The sequence below is a fragment of the Elephantulus edwardii genome, unplaced genomic scaffold (assembly GCF_000299155.1).
Source record: "Elephantulus edwardii isolate Elephantulus edwardi_28Jun2011 unplaced genomic scaffold, EleEdw1.0 scaffold00060, whole genome shotgun sequence".
Classification (NCBI taxonomy): Eukaryota; Metazoa; Chordata; class Mammalia; order Macroscelidea; family Macroscelididae; genus Elephantulus; species Elephantulus edwardii.
The window spans coordinates 9994488-10004588 of NW_006399810.1; the positions used below are offsets into that span (position 1 = coordinate 9994488).

Below are 10101 nucleotides of genomic sequence, written 5' to 3' on the forward strand. Positions count from 1 at the left end.
TACATCCTCTCCAACGTTTATTACTTGATGCCCTGCTAAACTTTGCCACTGCTACTGGGGTAAAATGGTATCTTATTGTAGTTTTGAATTGCTTCTCTAATTGCCAGTGATTTTGAGCCTTTCATCATGAGTCTCTTGGCCAACTGAATGTCCTCTCTGAAAAGTCTTTCTACGTCTTTTGCCCATTTTGTAATTGGATTATCAGTCTTTTTCTTCTGGAGGCCCTGTAGGATTCTTTTGTTATGAGACCCTTGTCTGAGATCGTATTGCCAAATATTTGTTCCCAATTAGTAGGTTTTCTTTTCACCCTTTGGGAAACTTTTTTATGAGCACAGAGATTTCATCTTTAGAAGGTCACATTTGTCAATTTTATCCTCTTCAGACTCTGTATTTCTGGCTATATTTGGAAGTCCCTTTAGACTCTAGACTAGGCCTTCTAATCTTGGTCCCAGTTTGTCTCTTAGGAGCTTTATGGTTTTGGGTTTTATTCTGAGGTCTCTGATCCACCTTGAGTTGATTTTTTTGTATGGTATGAGATGTAGATCCTGATTTAGCTTTCTGCAGGTAGCAGTCCAATTTGCCAGCACCATTTGTTGAAGAGTTTGTCATTTCCCCATTTGATAGTTTTTACTTCCTTGTTGAATATCAGTTGACCGTAGATCGATGGGTCCATTTCTGGGTTCTTAATTCTATTCCACTTGTCTGTGCCTGTCATTGTACCCGTCCCAAGCTGTTTTTGTTACTACTGCTGTGTAATAGGCTTTGACGTCAGGGAGTGCTATACCTGTCACTTGATTTTTGTTTTTCAGAAGTACTTTGCTTATTCGGGGTCTCTGTTCCTCTCCAAATAAACTTGACAATTTCCCTTTCAGTCTTCTTGAAAAATGAATTAGGTACCAGTATTGGGTTTGTGTTGAACATGTAGATTGCTTTTGGTAGCATTATCACTTTTACAATATTGAGTTTTTCTTTCGTGAGCAGGGCACATATTTCCATTTCTTTAGGTTTCTTTATTGTGTCTTGCTGAAAAGTTCTGTAATTTTCTTTGGGTAGATCTTTCATATCTTTAGTAAGGTTCATTCCCAAGTATCTCGGTTTGTGGTTATCTATTGTAAAATGGTATTGCTTTCTTGGTTTCCTTCTCTGAGTGCTCTTTGTTATTGTAGAGGAATCCCACTGAATTTTGGATATTTATTTTGTATCTTGCCACTCTTCTAAATTGATTTACTAGTTCTAACAATTTTTTTGTTGAGTCCTTGTGGTTTTCTGTGTACACTGTCATACCATCTGCATACAGCGACAGTTTAGCCATCTCTTTGTTGATCAGGATGCTTTTTATTTCCATCTCTTCTTGTACTGCCCTAACAAGTACTTCCAGTACAATAAATAATAGCAATTCTACTTAAGTTATTTCAAAATGTAGAAAAAGAAGGAACACTCCCAGAGACTTTCTATGAAGCAAGCATAACCCTAATACCAAAACTAGGCAAAGATATTACCATAAAAGAAAACTACAGACAGTATCTCTCATGAACATAGACGCAAAAATCCTTAACAAAATCTTAGCCAGTAGAATCCAAAAACGCATCAGAAAAAAATAATTAATCATAACCAAGTGGGATTCGTAAGAGGTATGCAAGGATGGTTAAACATAACAAAAACAATCAACATAATTCACCACATTAACAAAACAAATAACAAGAACCATATGATACTAGCAATTGATTCAGAAAAGACATTTGACAAAATCCAACACTGCTTCCTGATTAAGACCCTCAACAAAATTGGAATAGAAGGGAATTTCCTCAGCATAGTCAAAAGTATGCAAAACCAAAACCCAATCTCATTCTCAATAGAGAAAGACTAAAAGCATTTTCTTTGTCAGTATACCTGTTTTGAGGAACTTAGTTTCAAGTATAATTTTGATTTGTTTTGCTTCAGATGAAAATATATAATCCAATAATGTTTAATTGTATCAATTGATTACGTTTCAACCACTTGTTTAATCCATAGCCATTGCTGTTTTACCTATTCCAACTCATGTTTTTTTGTTGTTGTGTGTTGTATAATCAATTGTGACTCATAGTGACTATGTCAACAATAGATCTGAACCCTGTCCTATCCTGTGCCATCCTCAGCATCTCTGATTCATTTGAGTTCATTGTCACAGTCACTGAGTCAGTCATCTGATTGAGGGTCTTCCACTCACACTAACTCTCCACATTTCCAATCATGATACTCTTCTCCTAAACACATGCCCAAAGTATGGGGAACAAGGTTTCCAAGTAACATTCCAGTTTCACTATCTCCTAGGCAGACCTGTTCTCTTGGTAGTCCATGGTATAGTCATTACTTAAAACACTACAAGTCAAAGGAATCCATTGTTCTGTTATACTATGCAATTGTCCAAATGTGCATAGTGAGTAATTGAGAAAACCTTGGTTTAGATCAGGAGTATCTTAGTCTTTTTTTATTTTATTTTATTATTTTGTGTGTGTACCGTCAAATTGGATCTGACTGGTACAGGAGGAGATTGTCCCTCCTTCTCCAGGAAAGCATCTGGTGAATTTGAACCGTGCACCTCTGGGATTACAGTGTAGTTTCTTGCCACTAGGCCACCAGAGCTCCCTAATATCTTAGTCCTTAAACAGAAATAATTATATTTTAGTACCCTGGAGAGGTCCTTGATAGCAGATTTCCCCACTATGGCTTATTTTTTATTTCTTTACTGTTGATACCAAGGGTGTTGATTGTGGATCCAAGTGAGCATAAATCATTGACAATTTAAATCTTTTCTTTATCTGTTAGGATGTTGCCTATTGGCCTGGTGGTGAGGATTTTTGTTTTCTTGATGTTGAGCTGTAACCTGTATTGAAACATGTTACTTCAAGTCCTCGCTTTTATCAGGCAAGGTTGTTGTTGATGAGATTCCCCCTGATCATGATGTCACATTCTTCTTCAGTTCCAGCTTCTCATACAACATACAGATTTACTAGGTATGGAGAAAAATATACAACCCCGATGCACACTTTTCTTGAATTTAAACCATGCATTGTTCACTTGCTCTGTTCAGACAACAACTAGTTGTAGGTTTCTTAAGAGCATAATTAAGTGTTCTGGGAATCCTATCCTTCTCAGTGTGTTAGTCATAGTTTGTTATGATCCATACAGTCAAATGCGTTTGCATTGTGAATAAAACACAAATAGACATTCCTCTGGTATTCTCTGCTTTCAGCCAAGATTCATCTGGCTTCATCAGTATCCCTGATGCCATGGCCTCTTCCAAAGCCAGCTTGATCTGTTAGTATATTGTTCTAGTAGATTTTGGATGATCTTTGCAATATTTTGCTTGCATTTGATATTAATAATATTGTTTGATAATTCTCATTCTATTGGATCACCTTTTTTTTGGGCGAAAGAGGAATGGGAATCAATAAAGTTCTCTTGCAGTTAGTTGGCTGGGTAGTTGTCTTTTAAATTTCTTGGAACAGCATGGTAAGCACATGCAGGGCTGCATCTTTTTGTTAGGATATGGCAATTAGACCAATGGTAACATCAGGATGGATGGCGAAGAGATTGAGATTGTTCACAGCTTCAGTTTGCTCAGCTCCACGGTCAACACTCTTGGCACCAGCAGCCAGGAAATCAAAAAACGTATTGCGATGGGAAAATCTGCTGTTAGGGACCTCTCTAAAGTACTCAAGAGCAACGGTGTCTCTCTGGAGACTAGGGTGCGTCTGATACAGGCCATGGCCTTTGCAATCAGAGAGTTGGACAATGACTTGTTAATGCATCAGAGAGTTGGACAGTGACTAGGGAGGATAGAAGGAGAATTGATGCCTTTGAGCTGTGGTGCTGGAGAAGAGTATTGAATGCTCCCTGGACTGCCAAGAAAATAAACAGATTCATCCTAGAGAGGGTTAAACCAGGCTACTCCTTGGAGGCAAGGATTCTGGGGCTTCATCTGACATACTTTGGACATGTTGTAAGGAGAGACAGGTCCTTGGAGAGGGACATCATGCTTGGTAGGGTGGAGGAACAGCGAAGGAGGGGAAGACCCTCTATGAGGTGGATTGATTCATTGACTGGGGTAATCGGGATGGGTGTGTCAGAGGCAATGCAATTTGCACAGGATAGAGCTGGATTTAGGGCTGTTGTACATAGGGTCGCTGTGAGCCGCAAACAACTCGATGGCACATCACCACAACAACAACATGTCAATTAGTATTCCACCACTCCTGGGGCCTTATTCTTTCTTTCAGTGAAACTGGAATGTCTTTATTACCATTGGTTCTTGATCTTATGCTGCTTCCCAAAATGGTTGTGTCAGCCAGTTCTTTTTGGTACAGTGACTATGCATTCTTTGCATCTTCTCTTAAAGAAAAAAAAATTATTGATTGATTGAGTGCATCTTTTTTTTTTTTTTAAGGAAAGTCTTTGTTCTGAGACTCATTTATTCACTCATTGATATTGATTGTACCAACACCAAAATTAGAATGGCTGAATTCCTCCGAGTTTCCCCCCTCCATTATCCAGTTTATGCAAATTTTTGAAGACTTGGGTCAGGCATAGCTTGGATCTCAAAGAGTAAGAAGAGATCTTTTTGCATATATTATTTAATCCAATCTGGTTTTTTATGTTTTTGTTACTGTTTGCATGGATTTTAATTGTTGATCTAAGTAGAATAAATTTAATGACAATGCTATATTGCTCTTCACTTTTGAGGAGTGCATCTTCTCTTGATGCTTACTGGATCATTCAATGTTTTGTCCATAGTGTCCTTCAGTATTGCAACTTGGAAGTCTTAATTTGTTATTCATTTCTTTCAGCTTGAGAATGCTGTAAGAGTTCTTGCCTTTTTATTCTTCAACTTCAGCTCTTTGCATATTATAATACTTTGTTGTGTCTTCTTAGGCTGTCCTTTGAAATCTTGTGTTCAACTCTTTACTTTGTTATTTCTCCTTCCTCTCTTTTTTGACTACTCGGCCTTTAGTGCAATTTTCCTTCTCTTCCATATCTTTTTTTTTTTTTAAATGGAAAATAATTTTTTATTGTGACCCCCTCCATCTAGTCCTGACATTAGGCACCTTCTTCTTTTGCAATGTGGTCTTTCTTAAGTGGTCCCATGAAGGCCTTCTCCTCCATTGTCTGGAAGCGGCCATGGCCAAACTTGGAGGTGGTGTTGATGAACTTGAGATCAATCTTCTCCAGAGCCCGGCATTTGGTCTGCACCAGCAAGGACTTGCGGAGAGTCAGCCCTCGCTTCTTGGTCCCTACCACACAGCCTTTCAGCATAACAAAGTCGTTGGTCACTTCACCATAGTGGACAAAGCCACCCAGAGGATTGATGATGCTCTTGTCTGAGAGATCGTAGTCAGTGGAGGCATTGTTTTTGATCAGCTTGCCGTCCTTGCTAACGTAGCCTTGGCCAATCTTGTAGATTTTCTTGTTGATCTCCGTGCGGTGATGGTAGCCCTTCTGGCCAGCACGGGCCACGGAGAAGGCCACTGGGGCAGGATGCCAGGCCCCAATACAGGCAACCTTGTGCAACCCTCTGTGAGTCTTGCGGGGTAGCTTCTTGGTGTGCCAGCGGCTGGTGACCCCTTTGTAACCCTTTCCCTTGGTCACTCCATTGACATCAATCATCTCGTCCTGGCCGAACACCTGGCTCACTGGCACCTGCTGCTCCAGCTTCTCGCGAGCCCAGTCCAGCTTCTCAGCCACTGTGCCCCCATTCACCTGGATCTCCATCAGGTGAGCCTTCTTCTGGCACAAAGGAAGCAGGCGCATCTGGGTGTGGGCGATGACCCGGATGACCTGGCAGTACTTCTTCATGCTGCTGAAGTCCTTTTCTAACAGCTTCTTGCCATCCTCATCCTGCCATTTCTTGCAGCCTTCTTCTTAGACTTGTGCCGGTTCTTGTAGAAGCACCGTTTGCATTCATCACTGATGTGCTCTGCAAAGACAGTCTTGAAGGTGTGGAGGCCGCGAGGGGTTTCCACGTAACCCACGATGCCCACAATCACCATGGGAGGCATCTCCACAATCGTCACCGCCTCTACCACTTCCTTCTTGTTCACCTTGGACCCCGGCCTGTCCACCTCCCGCACGATGTGGGTCATGCCGGCCTTGTAGCCCAGGAAGGCCGTGAGGTGCACGGGCTTGGTGGCGTCATCCTTGGGGAAGCTCTTCACCTTCCCGCGGTGCCGGCTGCTGCGTTTTCGAGGCAGGAAGCCCAGGGACCCATGCCTGGGGGCTGAGAACTTCCTGTGTGACATCCTGACGTTGGTTTCCGCCAGTCCTTCCATGTCTTTATAGTGACCTTTTGCTTTTTTATTGATGATATCTTTGATGTCATCCTGGTTTTCCATCATTAGTATTCATTTCTTCAAACCTATTCTTGAATTGGTTTTTAGATTCAGATGGGATAGACTCAAGGTCATATTTTGATTCTTGTGCAAGATTTGAACTTATGCATGAGTAATTAATGGTCTGTTCCACAGTCAGCTCCTGACTTGGTTTTGACACCATACAAGATACACGGTTGCATTAAAAAGCAAAGTACAGATGACGCCTACAGCACTTTTAGGATATGGAAGAAACTGGAAAAGTAGTTGTTTCTGTGAGTGGAGACTAAGGAGAGAGCTTAGGAGAGAACCATTTTTCCGTAAGATAAGGCTTAATATTGTTTATGTACCATGGACATTCTTATTTTCAGTCAACAGAATTTTTTTTTAAAAATAAAGGTATCTGACCTAGAAAATGTGACATATAAACAAAAGAATATTACATAGTCATAAAGAGAACTATAGTACCCAACACATTATAACATGAATGAACACTGAAAACATACTCAGGGGGATATACATCAGTCACACAAAGAAAACATTGAGATGGACAACACACACAAGAAGAAATGCTCAAGATCATTAGCTACTGCATTGAAGTCGATGAGGGAGAGAATAGTTTACAAGTAATATATTTTAGGGCATTATGATTATCATAAGAGTCCAGAATGAGGGTTGCAGAGTGGAGTATACTCGGGGTGGAGGTGGGGGTGTGCGGGGGGATTGTGTACCAGTGAAGGAATTTTTCTTTTGCTTTTCAAGGAGAGGAGCAAACTGGGGATGGGGGAGGCGGGGCGGGGAGAAAAGTGCAACAATGAATGAATGGAAGTCCAAAATCTCTGTAGATGTTCATTGAAATTAATTAAAAAAAAAATCTCCTTAAAACCAAAAGCATAAGAAGAGAACCTATAGGAGTAAAAAATTGGCAGTGACATATTTGACAAGGATTTAATCTCTAGATCTAGTCACTATCCCTTACTTACTGTTTCCTTATCTAGCATTTAACACGCATGACCACAGTATTATTTTAAAAACTATTTCTAGGAGACCAAATAGTCAGCATTTATCAAGCAAAGATGATAAGGCAAGGATGGGAATGAGACCAAGTTAATGGAAACAGAACAAAGAGAAGAGAAATAATTAGAACTCTGACACACTGTAAAAACTGTAATCAATACAACAGAGCAAAGTTAATTGTTAAATGGAGCAACTGTTAATTGCAACCTAAGTTACTGTAAATTTTCACCTAAAAATAGAATAATAAAAGTAATTATCAATAAAAAAAAAATGCAGACTCATTAGAATCAACTCCCAGTTGATCCTCCAGCAGGTTTTTCAGGGTGTGTATCACATAGGAGACTGTCCACCTTCCTCCCAAAGAAGCGTTGGTGAGCTTCTCCAGTGATTCTTTTCACAGATGTAGTCTAGCTAATTCCTTTGAAGTCCACCGATGAGGTCCATGTATGCATAGTTGTCATTTGTGTTTTTTCAAAAAGGTATCTGCAATGAATAAATAATATATTGTACAACCTTCTTGTTTGCAGCCCAGAGCTTAACCCAGTGTGCTCCTTTATTTGAATACCAAAACTCAAAATTGAACTAACTAGTGCTGTTGAGTCACTTCCACCTCGGGAACCTTTGGGTTAGCAGGGCAACACGCTACATGCTATGCCACCAGAGCTCTTTTCACTTGCTTACAGACCCTGTTAAATGTTTTATGTTATCAGCTTGTGTGACGTGAATAGCACTTAAAAGCTAGGTCCTTGGTGTTTATCCTCCTGTCTGTCTGACTTTGAGCAGGATCATTGGTGATCTAAAAGTGCTGCTGCCTTTGCATTCATTTCACCTTTTTTTTTTCATTCAATAAGAACAATTCTTTTACTCAGCTCTTTACTAGATTAAGGTGTTTATTGTTCTTTTAGAAAGTGATTATTTAAGTAGTTGATTTTTGTCTTGTTTTTGTAAGCTAGAACCTCTATATCTCTACTCACTCAGCGAATAAGGCATTTAGAAGAATGAGAAACCACTTAGGGAGTTTGAGCTTAAGTAAAGAAAAAATCTGGTCTGGAGTTTAAAAAAAATTGCCAATTAACCTACGAGAGAATTCTGGTGGCATAGTCTATTAGAAGTTGTGCTGCTAAGCCATAGGCCACACCTGCTTGTTCAAATCCACCAGAAGCTCCACAAAAGAAAAATAAGCAGTCTCCATGTGTATGGTTTACAGCCTCAGAAATCTAATAGAGGCTCCTAGCAGTTGATTCCAGAGTTTTGAAATTCACCTGCTATTAGTCCCATTGACATGCTGACTTGATCTTAGATTCATTCTAGATTGCAGTCTCACCTACTCGTATACATAAGAGTTGTCAGGATCTGTTTCTTCTCCACTTCTTGTTCATCTGGAGTCTCTGGGTTGTGTAAATGAGCTCAACTGCTAGCCAAATTTAGCTGTCGATTGTAGAGCTCTAAGTGTAAATCGGTACAGAGCCTGGTGATCTGCTTCTAAAATCAGCCCTCGGAAAACCCCTCAAGCACAGTCCTGGTGAGGCAGCCCTGGCTTCCACAGGACTGGTTCTCCTTAACCTCTGCCTCCCTCCCCTCCTATTTTCGCCTTCCATGCCTCTTACCTCCTTTATGTGCTCTCCGTCCGCTCGCATGGTTTTCCATCTTGTTGTGCTGAGCTCATCCTTCTAAGGTTTGTTTCAGGTTGACGTTCTTGAAGTTACTGAGACAGAATTAGACGTCCTTTTCCATATTATCTTACATCCTGTGCATAGCTTTCTTAACATGGGTGCTTCATGACGACAAGGATTTGGTTTGTTTAAATCCAGGCTTTATCACTAGTGTCTTGAGTAGACTTTATAACTGTTGTCTAACATTACTACTGTTTCCAAATTTTTCCGTCACACTTCCAAAAATCCAATGCTCCATATGTATGGATTCATCATTTCTCCCATCTTCTATCCCTTCTAACCCTAGTAGAGTAAAAAAAATTTTTTTAAAAAGTTAAATATCACTTATTGCCTTTAGTTTGGAGCAGGCTCATAGTTGACCCTCCAGCAAGTTTTCAGAGGCTGTAAATTGCACAGGTTGAGATTGCCTGTCTTTTTCCCTTGGAGCAGCTGGTGAATTCAAACTGCTGACCTTTTGAGTAGACAGAGCAGCTCTCTATCCTCTAGGGCACCAGAGTTCTCTATTATATAGTAAATTTTCTCTCTCCCCCTCCTTTGCTCCCGTTCTCTCTTGCTCGCCTTCTCTTTTCCTCACCTCCTCCCACTCCTCTCCTTCCCGTGTGTGTGTGTGTGTATACATATATACACACACACACATATACAAAGATATAATATGCCTCCCATAAGACAACATGCTAATTCCTTGGGAACAGATGCTTTTTAAATTTTTAAAATAGCTAGTAGATGAAGCCTTGGTGGTGCAGTGTTTAAGTGTTGGGCTGTGAATCAAAAGGTTGGCAGTTCAGATCGTCCCAGCAGGTATGCAGGAAAGATACATGACAATCTATAAATATTTTGACCAAGAAAACTCTGTGGTGCAGTTCTTTTCTGTCACATGGGGTCACTGTGAGTTGGAATAGACTCAGTGGCACCCAACAACAACAAATGAAGAGAAGAGAAGATCTAATGTGTAAGTATAATGCATATCAGATAAGATTAAATACTTGGGAATAAATTTAACCAGAAGTACAAAGGACCTTTTCCAAGAAAATTACAAAACATTACTACAAGAAACAAAAAGAGAT

At 40.1% G+C, this 10101-nt stretch overlaps 1 protein-coding gene and 1 pseudogene across 1 annotated transcript in view; one reads left to right on the forward strand and one right to left on the reverse strand.

Annotated features, from left to right (window-relative positions):
- Window positions 1–10101, forward strand: part of UBE3C (ubiquitin protein ligase E3C) — a 216901-nt gene that overhangs the window by 39496 nt on the left and 167304 nt on the right. The window lies entirely within an intron of this gene.
- On the reverse strand, window positions 5080–6278 carry LOC102860223 (annotated as a pseudogene).